The 18103-nt window shown below is 38.6% G+C and overlaps 1 protein-coding gene across 4 annotated transcripts in view; it reads right to left on the bottom strand.

The window, feature by feature from the left end:
- TFDP2 (transcription factor Dp-2) overlaps window positions 1–18103 on the bottom strand; it is a 194424-nt gene that overhangs the window by 94463 nt on the left and 81858 nt on the right. The window contains exon 4 of one of the 4 annotated variants that reach the window (XM_030816714.1): window positions 1070–1104. The exons of the other annotated variants lie outside the window; for them this stretch is intronic. The gene's annotated coding sequence lies outside the window, so the exon portion shown is untranslated. The remainder of the gene's footprint in view (window positions 1–1069; window positions 1105–18103) is intronic. 4 annotated transcript variants of the gene reach the window in all.

Below are 18103 nucleotides of genomic sequence, written 5' to 3'. Positions count from 1 at the left end.
ATCCGCCCGCCTCGGCCTCCCAAAGTGCTGGGATTATAGGCATGAGCCACCGCGCCCGGCCCAGATTTCTTAAATATGATACAAAGAACCACAAACTATCTTTTTTAATTGAAAAATTGCACATTAAGTGATATAGTTTAGATGTTTGTCGGCTCCAAATCTCATGCTGAAATGTAATCCTCAATGTTGGAGGTGGGGCCTGATGGGGGTGTTTGGGTCATGGGGGAGGATCCCTCATGAATAGCTTGGTGTCATCCCTATGGTAATGAGTAATTCGCATGAGATCTGGTTGTTTAAAACAGTATGGCACCTCCCTCCATCTCTCTTGCTCCCTCTCTTGCCACGTGACTTGCTGACTCTCCTTTGCCTTCTGCTATGACTGTAGGCTTCCCAAGGCCCTCACCAGAAGTAGATGCTGGCACCATGCTTCCTGTACAGCCTGCAGAACCATGAGCCAAAATAAACTTCTTTTCTTTATAAATTATCCTGCCTCATGAGTCCTTTACAGCAACATAAACAGACTGATGTATCAAGATATAAACATGTCTGCTCTTCAAAATCTCTTAACTTTAAAAAGTTAAGACTGAGAAAGTAGAACCTCATGAGCTTTCTGATCTGGATTTTAAGCAGGAGATATTGGAAAAGTCTTTAAAAAGTTAAGAGAAGAAAAAGACACATGATAGCCTGGGAGAAAATGTTTGCAAAATATACATGTGATAAAGGACTTGTACAATGAATAAGACAATAACAAGACAAACAACTCAATAAAAAATCTGCAAAAGATTTAAACACTTATGTAACCAAAGAAGATATGCTGATGGCAAATAAGCACATGAAAAGATTCATGATATCACTAGTCATTAGGGAAATACAAATTAAAACCACACTGAGCACCAAACTCACCTGAATCACTAAAATGGAAAAAAAAAATACTGACCATAATACCAAGTGTTGGCAAGGACACAGGGCACTAGAACTCTTATACACATTGCTGATGGGAATGCCAACTTGTACAAACACTTTGGGAAACATGTTTGGTAATTGCTTATAAAGTTAAATATACACTTACCATATGACCCAGCAATTCCACTTCTAGGTATTTACCTTAGAGAGATGAAAACTTATGTCAACACATAAGCTTGTATTTGAATGTTCACAGCAGTTTTATTAATAATGGTCCACAAGTGAAACAACAAAAATGTTCATCAACCCATGACTGGAGAACTACTGATTCACACAACATGAATGAATCTGGAAAACATTGTGCTAAGTATAAGAATCCAGACACAAAATGAGATTAATAAAATATCAAAAAATATTCTAGATGGCTAAAAATAATTATGACTTTAGTAGCTTGTTTTGCCTATATGAATCATTGACACTATGTTTTGTTATTTATTTATGTATCAGTTCTCCTTAAATCAACTATAAACCCTCTGCTATAGGGGTTATCGTGTATCTTGGGGTGGCACTTCATAATATTAACACCTCGTGTTTGTATATCAATGCACAGGTTTCATAATTCTCATCCACTAAAACAACTGGCATGTGGTATGCATATTGCAATGAAGTCAAACATACCTAGTTCAAATCCCAGCTGACTATGTGTGTGGTCTGCAGTAAGTCATTTTACCTTCATGAGATTCACTTTTCTTATTCATGAAACTAAAAAGCATGGATCAAGTGGGGAAAGACAGTGTTAGAGACATAAGAGATGGTACAATCAACAATTCTAATGCATGTAAGACTATTAAGGACAGAAGCCTCCAGAGATGTGAAGGGCCAAAAGTTGTACTTGAACTTGATTTTCAGAAGAGCCAAAGACTGAGAAAGTAGAACCTCATGAGCTTTCTGATCTGGATTTTAAGCAGGAGATATTGGAAAAGTCATCACAGAGATAACTAGTTTGTGGCAGACAACAATCATAAAAACATCCACTTTTGATCCTGCAACGCAGTCGGTCTCCTCCTATCACTGGGAATGGGATTCGACAAGCATTTAATTGTTCATCTACATATAAGAGAAATGAGCTATTTTAGATTATCATAAAACAGGTTAATTTTATTCTTCTGGTGTGTTGTAATCCATATCAGTAAGAGATAAAACATAGGTTCAGCCGGGCGCGGTGGCTCACGCTTGTAATCCCAGCACTTTGGGAGGCCGAGGCGGGCGGATCACGAGGTCAGGAGATCGAGACCACGGTGAAACCCCGTCTCTACTAAAAATACAAAAAATTAGCCGGGCGTGGTGGCGGGCGCCTGTAGTCCCAGCTACTCGGAGAGGCTGAGGCAGGAGAATGGCGTGAACCCGGGAGGCGGAGCTTGCAGTGAGCCGAGATTGCGCCACTGCACTCCAGCCTGGGCGACAGAGCGAGACTCCGTCTCAAAAAAAAAAAAAAAAAAAACATAGGTTCAGCTATTTGGTATATGTACTTGGATGAGAATCTACAATTGGTGGAATTATAAATGCCTATCAATCAAAAGACAGAATCACTCACAGGACATATGGTAGCCCCAGGAAGCTTCATTAGGGATTTGCTGTGTATCCACCATGTGCCAAAAACAGGCACTCTGCTAGGCAAGGTCACTTGTTTTATCATTTAATCATCACAATAGCCCTTATGAAAGTGCATGATCACTCCCATTTTAGAGATAAGAAAATCGACATTTTGAAACATGACAAATTTGCCCAAGAAGTCACCTTTAGTATGTGACAAGGCTAACATTTAAACTCAGACCTATTTGATTCCATGTCCTTAAAACCTATTATCATTACATAAAGCCCAATTTCCAATTATTGAAGCTAGTACAATCCTAGAAAATAGTAGGCTTTATCATTTTTTTCCTGCTTCCAAGAGGAAACAGATATTATCTCCAGCTACCAGAAGGGAACCTGAAGCTTATATATAAAGTGATAACACAAGTTCTTGAATCTTAGAATTATTAGCCCTTTTGCTGCATTAGCATTCCACTGAGATTCACCATGACAATCAATGCTGAGGAGGAAGAAAAGGTGGAGGAGAAAAGTGCATGCAATTATAAGACCAAGTGTTTTCATTCTTGGAAAGCCCACATGTATTTATGGAGTACCTTTTTTTTTTTTTTTTTTTTTTTGAGACAGAGTCTCGCTCTGTTGCCCAGGCTGGAGTGCAGTGGCACGATCTCGGCTCACTGCAACCTCCGCCTCCCAAGTTCAAGCGATTCTCCTGCCTCAGCCTCCTGAGTAGCTGGGATTACAGGTACACACCACCTCACCCGGCTAATTTTTGTATTTTTAGTAGAGATGGGGTTTCACCATGTTGGTCAGGCTGGTCTCGAACTCCTAACCTCATGATCCGCCCGCCTCGGCCTCCCAAAGTGCTGGGATTACAGGCGTGAGCCACCATGCCTGGCTATTGAGTACCTATTATAGGTCAAGCACAGTGCTTGGCACTGGGGATATAACAGTGAATTAAAAAAAAAAAAAAAAAAAAAGACAGTTTATTCCCACGGAGAAATTTTACCCTAGTGGGAAGATACTGGCAACTAAATAGACAATTAAAATATAGTGCAGTAAATATAGAAATGGGATACCACAGGGTACCACAGGTGCACAGAGAAGACAAACTAAACCCAGAAAGGCTATCAGATAAAACATAAGACACCTAGTTAAACTTGAATTTTAGATGAACAATGAATAATTTTTTAGTAGAAGTATGTTCCAATATTGTCCTCTACTTGCTGTATCTGGCAACTCTTGGTGGGAGTGATGTTTAGAAAAAGCATCTCAGAATAAATGATACCTAAGACAAAAACCAAACTACTCTTACTTGTCCCCAACAAATCTGGACCCTGAAAAAGTATGTTAGTTGCTGCCCTGTGGAGACAACCATGTGACAAGGATCTGAAGTCAACAGCAGTCAGCAAGGAACTGTAGGCTCTTGCCAATATCCATGTATGAATATGTGAGCCATCCTGGAAGGACATCTTCCAGCCCTAGTCCAGCCTGCAGATGACTACAGCCCTGGCCAACTGCTTGACTACAACCTCATGAGGGACCCTGAGGCAGAAATACCTACGTAAGTCACTCCCAGATTCCTGATCCTCAGAAACTATGTGAGATGAATGTTTGTTTTAAGCTGTTAAATTTTAGAGTAATTATTATGCAGTAATAGGAAGTAATGCCCTGCCAATTAGAGGAGAACTGTGTTTCTTATGAACAGGCCTACACTCATTCATTCACTGGCCATGTGGAGTCACCATCAGTGTGACCTCAGCAAGAATGAGGTGGTGGATCCAGAGGGACCACAGCTGGGACTGTCAGTCATTTGTGCCTCCCACCAGCAGGAGGTCTGAATGGCACACTTCCATGGCCACCATAAGATTACAAAAAGTGTATTAGCTATAGCATGTCCTTTCTGAAACAAAACAGTAAGAACCTTTTTAAAGACAATTTTAAAAAATACTTAAGTACAGCTTAATCACTTGAGAGAGTTGTGTGAGAATGAAAATACAAGCAAAATAATAAAGAAAATTAGCAGAGCTAAGACAACTCTAAAATCTTGGATTAGCTCTGGTTCTTAGCTCAATTTCATGTGTGCTACGAATGATACTGCTCTGCTAACCAAGCAAATAATTTGTTCCTGGGTGGGTTGTTTTGTATCTCTTATTCAGAAAGGAATTTTTGAAACCTAAGGATAATGTGCAACTGGGAAGCTATGAACTGTGGTTAATCAACTAATCCAGAATTTCTACAAGTAGTCTGGTGAAACAATCTGAGTGCTATGAATTCCATAAATTATTTTATTCCAAAAGATAAGTTTAAGTAAAAGTGACTGCATTTCAAACTATATTATGAGAACAGAAAAATGTTAGAGAAAGACTTTATTTCCCTAATAATACAGAATGAGTTGAGAGGGAATGGTAATACCTGTAGAATTACGTATGGCTACAGGGAGATGCTAGAAGTTTTCCTCTTTGACCACGGTGCCCGGATTCAGTTCCTTGGCTTTATAAAGTTCTCCATCCATACCATCACAGAGTTTCTGCTATTATGACATACTTTTCCCCAGGCCAGTTCAATACCAATCAAGCTTGGTATGTGTTTGTGTTAGAATCCTTTAAGGTCTATGGTCCAGATATACCAGATGTCACTTTTCTCCTTATGGCCTACAAAATAGTCACAATTATCTTAGAAGATTCCACACTGAAATTTCACAGAAACAGAGATATGGATATTGCCTTAAAGGGCTTACATCTCCACTGATTTATACAGCCTGATTTAACCCTTGTTTATTTGTAAATTAGTATTTTTATTCTATTTTTTAAAGGTCTAAGTCATTTAAAAATTACCTTGATAACTAACCCTCAATATTACAAGAGAGAAGCCAGTGATCATACAAATAAAATCTAGACCATCTTTGAATTTAAGTACCTGATAATGAACTGTTTTTACTCACAACACTTCTGACACCAAATGTTTAGGGTTTTTTTTTTTTTTTTAAATCACACCAACCAATTCTCCAATTCTTCAGACACCAATTAGGTGTCCAACAATTCAATACAATTCTGATAGTAACTACCTGGAGTTAGCCCAGACCTCACAGACTAAGAGCTCAGTCCCATAAGACTGCCTGCCACAGCTGCTAGCCACAGATGACATGCCCAGGCTACTCCCATTTCTGCCTACAGACTACAAATTTGAGGGTTCCCATGACCCCGTCTCAGATTTAATAATTTGCTAGAATGACACAGAACTCAGTAAAGCACTTTACTTACTATTACTGGTTTGTTTAAAAGGCTACTACAACTCAGGAAGGCAACAGCCAAATGGAAGAGAAACATAGCACAGGGCAATGGCGTAGGGGTAGGAGGTGGGTACACAGCTTCCATGCCACCTCCAAGCACGCCACCCTCCCAGCACCTCACTGTATGCACCAACCCAGAAGCTCTCCAAACTGTCATTTATGGGGTTTTATAGAGGTTTCTTTATGTAAGCATGATTGATTAAATCATGGCCATTGGTAATTATCTAAATCTCCAGGCCCTCTCTCCCTGCTGGAAGTCAGAGGTGGGGTTGAAAGTTCCAATCCTTGGTCTTTCTGGCACCAGCCCCCATCCTAAAGCTATCTAGGGGACCCCAGTCAACAATCTTCTCATTAGAGTACAAAAGACACTCATTACTTTGGAGATTCAAAGGGCTTTAGGAACTGTGTGCCAGAACTGGAGGCAATGAACAAAATTTATTTTTATTATACACACTGATATTACAGAATAAAGCAACAGTTACTCAGCTATTTTTCTATGGTAATCAGTAGCAGTCATAGATATGCTTTGATCAATTCTACATAAATTGATACATGTATCAAACAAAGCCCTGAAGTTTCAGGCCTAAGCCTCATGCATTTGCTTGTGGCCACTCTACCACATATGGTTAAGATTTTCCAATGACTGTATCAATGTTTCCTAACAAGTGGGTTGTTTCATAGTGAGGTCTAAAGATCTGGAATAAAAAAAAAGTCAAGAAAAGCTTCACAAACTGGCCAGTAAAATAATCAGTGACCAATGGTCAAAATAATATATGAACCAACTTCTAAAGGATTAGCTGTCTTTTCTAATACCACACTATTACATTTTATAATTCAGAGTAGAAGAGAGTTGTGAAAAAAAAGCATTCAACAGAACTCTTTAACATCATCTAGGATAATAGATGCTACTGAGACATAGTGTCACTGTTCTCTCCAGCTTTCTTTCTTTTTTTTTGAGACAGAGTCTTGCTCTGTCGCCCAGGGTGGAGTGCAACGGTGCAATCTCGGCTCACTGCAATCTCTGCCTCCCAGGTTCCAGCGATTCTCCTGCCTCAGCCTCCTGAGTAGCTGGGACTACCAGTGTTGGCCACCATGCCCAGCTAATTTTTTTGTCTTTTTAGTAGAGACGGGGTTTTGCCATGTTGGCCAGGCTGGTCTCAAACTCTTGATCTCAGGTGATCTGACTGCCTCAGCCTCCCAAAGTGCTGGGATTACAGGCTTGAGCAACTATGCCCGGCCCCTCTCCAGCTTTCTTTCCTTCTATTTGGAACTTCTTTTATTTACCTCCTCTTAAAACACGTTTTTTCTAGTTCTCTTTGTTCATAAGTAATCCAATATATATTGTAGAATTTATTTTATCTCATGGATACATCTTAAATAATATAAAGATAACATTAACTTTGCTTTTTATTTTAATGGGTACTTTAATAATTAGATTCTCCCAAAATAAGTACCACATAAAAAAATCACTAAAATGTATATTTATTTTCCAGTCATTTTACAATTTTACTGTTCTCCTTTCTGACGTGTCTGCATGAGGTTATCTTGAGAGAAAGTTTCACTTTGAAAATTTTACTAATAGAAACTTGCCTGAACTCCTTGCCTCAAGTGATCCTTCCACTTCAGCCTCCCAAAGTATTAGGATTATAGGCGTGAGCCACTGTGCCCAGCATAATAATAACTTTCTCATATCCATCTTAAATACCCTTTTTAAAATTAAAGATCCAAAACTGGCGGGCAGGGGACAACAAATGGAAGCTCCCAACAAAACCTAAAAAGAGAAAAACCCAACAGTAGAATTTTTTCATTGTCTTATCCACTCAACAAATATACAGTGAGCGCCTGTGAGACAGGCCCTATGCTAGGTACAAGTCCCATGTTGTCTCAATAGCCTGCCATTACAATATGATCTTAAAATGCCAATGAGGTTAGCAGCATTCTGTATTTATTTAAATTATACTTAAATATATAAAAATGTGTGTGTGGAGGGGACCAGTTTTTGGGTTGTTCTGTGCCTCCCACCTTGTTCTAAAAACTCAGACAATAGCAAGAATGGAATAAATTCTGAGAACTACACATGGAGGGTTAGGAGTAAGGTACCAGTGGATAAAACAGAAAGAAGACCAAGATGTTAAAAAACACATGAAGAAATGCTCATCATCACTGGCCATCAGAGAAATGCAAATCAAAACCACAGTGAGATACCATCTCACACCAGTTAGAATGGCCATCATTAAAAAATCAGGAAACAACCGGTGCTGGAGAGGATGTGGAGAAATAGGATCACTTTTACACTGTTGGTGGGACTGTAAACTAGTTCAACCATTGTGGAAGTCAGTGTGGCGATTCCTCAGGGATCTAGAACTAGAAATACCATTTGACCCAGCCATCCCATTACTGGGTATATACCCAAAGGACTATAAATCATGCTGCTATAAAGACACATGCACACGTATGTTTACTGCGGCACTATTCACAATAGCAAAGAGTTGGAACCAACCCAAATGTCCAACAACGATAGACTGGATTAAGAAAATGTGGCACATATACACCATGGAATACTATGCAGCCATAAAAAATGATGAGTTCATGTCCTTTGTAGGGACATGGATGAAACTGGAAAACATCATTCTCAGTAAACTATCGCAAGGACAAAAAAACCAAACACTGCATGTTCTCACTCATAGGTGGGAATTGAACAATGAGAACTCATGGACACAGGAAAGAGAACATCACACTCCGGGGACTGTTGTGGGGTTGGGGGAGGGGGGAGGGACAGCATTAGGAGATATACCTAATGTAAATGACGAGTTAATGGGTGCAGGAAATCAACATGGCACACGGATACATATGTAACAAACCTGCACATTGTGCACATGTACCCTAAAACCTAAAGTATAATAATAAAAAAAAAAAAGAACATTTCAAAGATTTTAAAGCTCTAAAAGTAACACAAACATCTGGGTAGTGCTTTACAAATATTATGTTACTTGAGTCTAGCAGTGTTCCTGATGACAACAGCCGACAGAGACTGGTTATCAACTTACTTATTTGTCTTTGGCAAAAAATTTCAACTCCATCTACTGAATGACTTTCATATGAGAATGTCTTTAATCTTTATAGCTGAAGCCAACAGGAAAATAACATTCAATTATAAAAATATAATTCAACTCAAACTAAATCTCATTAGGTATCATAGTACAGGACATTAACACTTGAGACTTACTTTAAAAATTAAATGTATGCTATTTTTAAGTTTCATACTCATAACCTTGGATCAAGTTATAATATCCTTTGATATATTTTGTAAAATACTTCTTATAATTAAGTTCCTTGAAATAAAGCTAAAATATATCTGATACTGAGCTGCAAACTACAACAACGTTTTAGCATAATTTACAACCAAAAATATAGGAAAGGCTCTCAATTCATTAATCATCCGGGAAATCCAAATTAAAGCTACCATATATTACCACCGCACACTCACCACACTAAGTATAAGAAAACAGATGAAAAATACTGTGATGGTTAACTTTTGTGTCAACTTGACTGAGCTAAAGGATGCCCAGATAGCTGATAAAATGTTGTTTCTGGGTGGTCTATGAGATGTTTCTGCAAGAGACTAGCATTTGAATCGGTAGAGTGAATAAAGAAAATCATCCTCTCCAATGGAGGGGGGCATCATCCAACCTGCTGAGGGCCCAAATAGAACAAAAAGGCAACAGAAGGGAGAATCTGCTTCTGTTTGAGCTGGACATTCATCTTTTCCTGCCTGTGAACATTGGCACACTGGTTCTGAGGCCTCTGGCCTAGAATTGTGACTTGTACCATCAGCCCCTCTAGTTCTCAGCCCTTCAGACTTGAGCTGGGACTTGTGCCACTGGCTCCAGTGATTCTCAGCCTTCAGATTCAGACTGAATGACATCACCAGCTTTCCTGGTTCTCCAGGTTGCAGACAGCAGGTCATAGGACTTCTTGACCTACATAACTGTATGAACCAATCCCTATAATCAATCAATTTCTCTCTCTCTCTCTCTCCACACACACACACACACACACACACACACAGTTGATCCTTGAATAACAGCTTCAAACTGTGCAGGTACACTTATACACAGATTTTCTTCTGCCTCTGCCACCCGAGATGGCAAAATCCACCCCTCCTCTTCCTACTCCTTCTCAGCCTACTCTTCATTAACATGACAAGGATAAAGACCTTTATGACAAACCACTTACACTTAATGAATGGTACATATATTTTCTCTTCCTTAAGATCTTCTTAATAACATTTTACTTTCTCTGGCTTATTGTAAGAATACAGTACACAATCTATAACATACAAAATATGGGTTACTTAACTGTTTGTGTTATCAGTAAGGCTTTTGGCCAACAGTGAGCTATTAGTAGTTAAAATTATACACAGATTTTTGACTGCACAGGGAGGTCAGTGCCCCAACCACTGCATTGTTCAAGGGTCAGCTGTATATGTGTGTGTGTGTGTGTGTGTGTATGTGTGTGTGTGTGTGTGTGTGTGTAGTCATAAAAAACCAATAGGAGAGACAGCGGTTCTGATTCTCTGGAGAACCCTGACTAATACACGTTAGGTATTGGCAAGGATGTGGAGCAACAGAAATCCTCACCTGTTGCCAGTGGGAGTGTGAACTGGTATAACCACTTTGAGAAAAATCATCTGGGAGTATCTACTAAAACTGAACCCCAACCAAACAATTCCAATCCTAGGTGTATGCCCTGTAGAAATATGCACATGTGTTCACCAAAGGACATGGACTAAAATATTTATGACATAACTAATCATAATATTCCCAAACTTAAAATTACCTACCCAAATGCCCAATAACATTAAAGTGAATAAATAATGGTTTATTCACACAATGGAGTATTACATAGCAATGAGAAAGGATGAACTACGATTATATTGTGATCTCACAATATCTTAAGCAAGAGAAGCCGTTCACAAAAGAATACTGTATGATTACATTTATATAAAGTACAAAAACAGGAGAAAATAATCTGTGCTTTTAGAAGTCATGATAGCAGTTGTCCTTGAAATAGAGCACAAGGCATGCTCCTAGGGTGCTGGTTATATTCTGCTTCTAGATATGAGTTCTGGCTTATAAAACTTCACTGAGCTGTACACTAATATATGTGTGTAAATAAAACTTGAAATAATATGTAAATATAAAACATGAATATTTTAATTATAAAAGTAATATCCAGTTATGGATATGTTACAAATACAGAAGAGAATATACAGTAACAATCAATCATAATCTCACATTCTAAAGATACTTTGTAAAAAGTAATTTGTTATATTTCCTCATTTTTCTCTATAAATAAATCTCACATAGTTAAGAACCTAAAATACAATTTCACTTAAATCTGAGCTGTTAAATTTTATTAAAATATGCTTACATAAAATAATTCTTGTATATCAAGCATTTTTAACTTTAAAATGCTTCTCTTCATAAGCAAAATTTTACGGCTACAAAATTAGCTATCATATACATACATACACAGTTTACTTTATTTAGTAATTGCAAAACCACAGACTTCAGTGTAGGAGCTACTTTTCTGCTCTTTATAATAAACATCTATGATAAACATCTCTGTCTCTGTCTACATTAATCAATTGTTGAAGGTTATTTCCTTAGGATAGCTACCTAGAAGTGGAATTGCCAGAAATAATGTTTGCACATTAAAATTGGTAAAGGGTAAAATATTGCCTAGCATAAAAACAGAGGGTTGAAAAAGCAACAAAATGAATAACCTTTATTTCTTTCTTTACTAGTCTTTTATTTTAGACAGTGCTCCTTAGTTGGTGAAGCCTCTCAATAAAGCAAAAGATCCACTGTCGAAAAGTCTAAGACATGTAAAGCTTGATGACATCATAGTATTAGACACATAGCAGGTACTAAAAAAAAAAAAAAAAAAAAACATTTTCTGAATTGAATGAAAACCTTAGGCAGGAAAATCAGGCTGATCCTACTTGTTGCTCATTCTCCACTTTCATATACCCTACCATATACAAGTAGTTTTTTGTTTTTTGTTTTTTTTCTTGTTTTGAGACAGAGTCTTACTCTGTCGCCCAGGCTGGAGTGCAGTGGTACAATTTTGGGTCACTGCAACCTTTGCCTCCTGGGTTCAAATGATTCTTGTGCCTCAGCTACCCAAGTAGCTGGGACTACAGGCATGTGCCACCACATCCGGGTAATTTTTGTATTTTTATAGACATGGGTTTTACCATGTTGGCCAGGCTGGTCTCGAACTCCTGGGCTCAAGCGATCTGTCCACCTCAGCCTCCCAAATGCTGAGATGACTGTGCCCGGCCACCAGTAGTGCTTAAAGTATGGTCCAGTGCTAGTAAACATCAGCTTCTCCTGAGAACTTCTTAGTAATACCCCAGACCTACTATATCAGAACTCTGGAGGTGATGCCTGGTAATCTTCATAACATGCCCTCTAGGTGATTCTCATGCTTGATAAAATTCGAGAACTACTGACTTACAGTATTCCCAACCTCCAAGCATACTAAGAAAATATCGCCTTTATTAATCAGGGAGTAGAAAAAAGATGAATCACTTTTTTCAAATTATTACTCAAGTGCCTACTTTGTTCATTTGGGAGACTGAGGACCTTATTGATAAATAATGTTTTCATCTTCTCCTCTAATTCCTTTAGATTTGTGATCTACATGTCTGCAATGTCAGTCATGCTGCTTTTCATATGTAAATGGGTCCCGAATGGACTCAGCAAAGGACGTAAAGAATACACAAGAGTCACTGGATGTTATCCAATGTAAAACAATGTCACTGAAAAAAGGGATAATAAGAGTTTCCAATATGCAATCAAAGAAACAGAGCAAAGTTGTATAATTCTACCTAATCACAACAATATATGTTGCAAAAGTAGTTAACAGGAAGATAAAAGATGTGGTAACCTTAGTCTCTTTAAAAACACTTTAATATTTTCCTTTATTTTTTGTTTTAAATCAGGAACTCCTCTGATTTTCATTTTTAAAAGGTAGTTCTTATTGAATTCTAGTATCTAATTATTTAATATGGTAACAAACTAACCACTATTAATTTAAATAAAATGTATCTGAAGATAAACAGGAAAAATACAAACAAGAAAAAGGATCAGATGGCAAAGGTTTTCAGGTAAAGCAACTCACTGGGATGAACTGGTCAATAAATAAAATTATTTGCAGAATGGAATTCTGTTTTCAGATCATTAAGTTCTTTTTTTTTTTTTTTTTTTTTTTTGAGACAGGGTCTCACTCTGTCACCCAGGCTAGAGTGCAATGGTGTGATCTCAGCTCACTGCAACCTCTGCCTCCCAGGCTCAAGCAATCGTCCCAGTTCAGCCACCCAAGGAGCAAGGAGCTGGGACTGCACAGGCACAGGCCACCCTGCCTGGTTAATTTTTGTACTTTTTGTAGAAATGGGGTTTTGTGTTGCCCAGGCTGGTCTCAAAGTCCTGAGCTCCAGTGATCTACCCTCCTCGGCCTCCCAAAGTGCTGGAATTACAGGCGTGTAATTTTAGTTATCTTAAACCAAAAAAAGAGGAAAGCTAGAACCATTCACTGTGTGTGTGTGTGTGTGTGTGTGTGTATGTGTGTGTGTGTGTGTATGTGTTTGAGACAGAGTCTCACTCTGTCGCCTAGGCTGGAGCAGAGTGGCGCAATGTCGGCCCACTGCAACCTCTGCCTCCCAGATTCAAGCGATGCTCCCATCTCAGCCTCATGAGTAGCTGGGACTATAGGTGCACACCCCCATACCTGGCTAATTTTTGTATTTTTTAGTAAAGAGGAGGTTTCGCCGTGTTGGCCAGGCTGGTCTCGAACTCCTGACCTCAAGTGATCTGCCTGCCTCGGCCTCTCAAAGTGCTGGGATTCGGACACCTGCCAAAGAATTTTTATTGAAATAGCAACCAAATATTGCTTATACCTATTACTCAAAATAATACAAAATAAAACAGAGGCTTACTAGATATTTTGGGGCTTAAATTTGTGAAGTAAAATCCAAAAAAGTAATGTGGGTAAAAGTTAGCAGCTTAAGTAAGCATGAAACTCTAAAACATATAAGCTACTGAATTATTAAGATTTTAAACACCGAAGTAATTTCTCATAGCAATTCTCTACTCTTTTCCCTTTCCAACTCCCTTTAAACTTTATCTTACTCTCATCAAGAAAAGCACAGTTCTCACATTTGCATCTCACCAGAAATGCATTATTATGGTCCCTACAGGGAGCCATTCCAGCAACTCTTTCAGTAGAACTCTGAATTCCTTCTGCTCCTAATGCTTTGCCCACAATATGCTTCTTTTATTCCTGTTCCCAGGCTGTGAAGATTTGTTCAAAAATGTTATAAAACCTGAAACAATTGGTGCCACTATAGATGTATGTATAGATGCTATGAAGGTATGTATGATGCAGTTACATCCTGATAAACCCATTGTAAGATGAAAATATTGTAAGTTGGAAATTCATTTAACACACCTAACCTATCAAACATTATAGCTTAGCTCAGCCTACCTTAAGGTGCTCAGAATACTTACATTAGCCTACAATTAGGCAAAGTCATCTACCACAAAGCCTATCTTATAATAAAGTGTTGGATAGCTCATGTAATTTATTGAATACTGTACTGAAAGTGAAAAACAGAATAGTGGTATGGGTACTCGAAAGTATGGTTTCTACTGAATGTGTATCACTTTCACACCATCATAAAGTCAAAAAATTTTAAGTCAAACCATCGTTAAGTTGGGGATCATCTATCTGCTGGGGACTCTAACTTCAGCTCGTTCCTTGCTGTGACCCAGGGATCCCCAGAATCATCTCTAAGATTATAAAGGATTAAAAATAATACAAAACAGGATCTAATCACCAATACTCTCCAAATGGAGAATTTGTATACTTCTCTCATAACTGAGGATTATCCAGGAAATCCAAGGTTGATTTGACATATAAAATCAATCAATGTAATAATATACCATATTAACAGTACTCCACCATGTAATCATTGCAACAGGGGCAGAAAAAGCATTTAACAAAATCCAAAAACCATTCATGTATAAAACTCCCAGAAAACCAAGAACAGAAGGAAAACTTACTCAACCTGATAAAGGGTAGCTATAAAAAAAATCTACAGCTAAAATAATACCTAAAAATAAAAGACAACACTTTCCTCCTAATACGGGGAACAAGGCAAGGATTTCTGCTGCCACCATTTCTATCAAATCTTGTGCTGAAAGTCCTAACCAGTGAAATTAGAAAGCAATTATATCTCTATATGTTAGCAAAGAAGAACTAGAAATTGAAAATTAAAATACCACTTATAATCAAAAACTCTCCTGTAACTGATAAGCAATTATAGCAAGGTTACAGAATATAAAGTTTAACATACAATTAATTGCCTTCTTATATGCCAGCAATAAACAATTAATATTTGAAATTAAAAACACAAGACCACTTACATTAGCACCAAAAATGAAATACTTAGGTATAAATCCAATAAATATATATATATATAAGATCTCTGGGGGAAAACGATAAAACTCTGAAAAAAGAAATCAAAGAAGACCTAATTAATGTAGAGCTATTCCATGCTCATGAATAGGAAGAATCAATATTATTAAGATTTCAGTTATTCTCAACTTGATGTACAGATTCATTGCAATCTCAATAAAAACCTTGCAAGTTACTTTGTAGCTATCAAAAAACTGATTCTAAAATTTATATGACAAGGTAAAAGACTCAGAAGAGCCAACACAATAGTAAAGAAAAGCTGGAGGACTGACATTATCCAACTTTAAGACTGACTATAGGTTGGGCATGGTAGCTCATGCCTGTAATCTCAGCACTGCCTCAGAACAAGGCAGAAAGACAGCTTGAGCCTAGGAGTTCAAGACCAGCCTAGGCAACAAAGTGAGACCCTGTCTCTACAAAAAAATTTTAAAAATTAGCTGGGCATGGTGGCACGTGCCTATAGTCCCAGGTACTTGGGAAGCTGAGGTGGGGAGATTACCTGGGCCCAGGAGGTCAAGGAGGCAGCAAGCTGTAATTGTGCCACTGCACTCCATCTTGAGTGACAGAGTAAGACTCTGGCTCAAAAAAAAAAAAAAAAAAAAAAAGACCATAACTATAAAGCCACAGTAATCAAAACAGTGTGGCACTGGCAAAAGAACGGCAAAATAGATCAACAAAACAGGATAGACAGCCCTGAAACAGAACAATAAAAATACGGTCAACTAATCTCTGACAAATGGGCAAAGGCAATTTAATGGAGAAAAGAGAGTCTTTTCAATAAATGAGGCCAAATGAACTGGATCTCTACATGCAAAGAAATGAATCTAGACAAAGATTCTTCATACCTGTCATAAAAATCCAAAATGGATTCTAGACTTAAAACATAAAATACAAAATTATAAAACTCCTAGAAGACAATAAAAAAGAAAATCTATGGGACCTTGGTTTTGACAATTACATTTTAGATACAACAGCAAAAGCATGATCCATGAAAGAAAAATTCATGTTGAACTTCATTAAAATTAAAAATTTCTCCTTTGTGAAACACAGTTTCTCCACTACCAGATAACCAATGCCAACAGTTTCTGTGTATCCTTACAAGAAACATTATATGTTTTCAAGTTTGTATGCTGCGTCATTATTTCTCACTTTTTTCTTTTTAGAAAGAGTCTCACTCTGTCACCTAGGCTGGCTGGAGTGCAGTGGCACAATCTCAGCTCATTGCAACCCCTGCCTCCTCGGCTCAAGCAATCCTCCCACCTCAGCCTCCTGAGTAGCTGGGACTACAGGTACACACCACCACTCCCAGCTAATTTTTCGTAGAGACAGGGTTTCACCATGTTGCCCAGGCTGGTCTCAAATTCCTGGACTCAATTGATCTGCCCGCCTCAGCCTACAAAAGTGCTAGGATTATCAGTGTGAGCCACCACGCCAGGCCTGTTCCTTACTTCTTAAAACAAATACTTATATGCTCAGATCACTGTTTTGCACTTTTCTTTTCTTTTTCTTGTTTGAGACGGAGTCTTGCTCTGTCACCCAGGCTAAAGTGCAGTGGTGCAATGTCGGCTCACTGCAACCTCCGCCTCCTTGGTTCAACCGATTCTCCTGCCTCAGTCTCCTGAGTAGCTGGGATTACAGGCGCCCACCACCATCCCCGGCTAATTTTTGTATTTTTAGTAGAGATGAGGTTTCACCATGTTGGCCAGGCTGGTCTTGAACTCCTGACCTCGTGATCCACCCGACTTCACCTCCGAAAGTGCTGGGATTACAGGAGTGAGCCACCGCGCACGGTTTCTTTTGTTAATTCAATGTGTCTTCCAGATCATTCTATATTTGTACATAGCCTTTCTCATTCCCAATTTTACATCTGCATAGCATTCCATTATATGTACTGAACACAATTTATTTAACTAGATCCTGGTGATGGATTTACATTGTTTCCAATACTTTACTATTACATATTATACTGTAAAGATTAACTTTTATTTCCTAAATTTGTGAGCTTAGCAATAAAATGAATTCCTAGAATTGAGACTGCTAAGTCATAAGATATGTTAATGTTAAATTAATAAATATTGCAAATTCCCTATCATAAAGGTTGTACTAATTTATGTTCCCACCAGTAGTATAGGAAAGCATGTTACCTTACACCCTTGACAAGAGTGTTTTTGTCAAACATTTTTTACTTTTTTTTTTTTTTTGAGATGGAGTTTCGCTCTTGTTGCCCAGGCTGGAAGCGCAATGGTGCTATCTCAACTCACTGCAACCTCTGCCTCCCAGGTTCAAGTGATTCTCCTGCCTCAGCCTCCTGAGTAGCTAGAATTACAGGCATGCACCACCACGCCTGGCTAATTTTTTGTATTTTTAGTAGAGACAGGGTTTCACCATGCTGGCCAGGCTGGTCTTGAACTCCTTACCTCAGGTGATCCGCCCACCTCAGCCTCTCAAAGTTCTGGGATTACAGGCTTGAGCCACCACGCCTGGCCTTTTTTCTTTTTTTTGAGAGGGAGTCTTGCTCTGTTGCCCAGGCTGGAGTGCAGTGGCATGATCTCGGCTCACTGCAACCTCCACCTCTCAAATTCAAGCGATTCTCCTGCCTCAGCCTCCCGAGTAGCTGGGACTACAGGCATGTGCCACCACGCCCGGCTAATTTTTTGTATTTTTAGTAGAGATGGGGTTTCACCATGTTGACCAGGCTGGTCTCAAACTCCTGGCCTCAAGTAATCGCCCTGTCTCGGCCTCCCAAAGTGCTGGGATTATAGGCGTGAGCCA

Source organism: Nomascus leucogenys, chromosome 8 (assembly GCF_006542625.1).
Source record: "Nomascus leucogenys isolate Asia chromosome 8, Asia_NLE_v1, whole genome shotgun sequence".
NCBI lineage: Eukaryota > Metazoa > Chordata > Mammalia > Primates > Hylobatidae > Nomascus > Nomascus leucogenys.
Note: the sequence above shows the minus strand (reverse complement) of the source record. Positions and strands in the feature narration are given on the sequence as shown.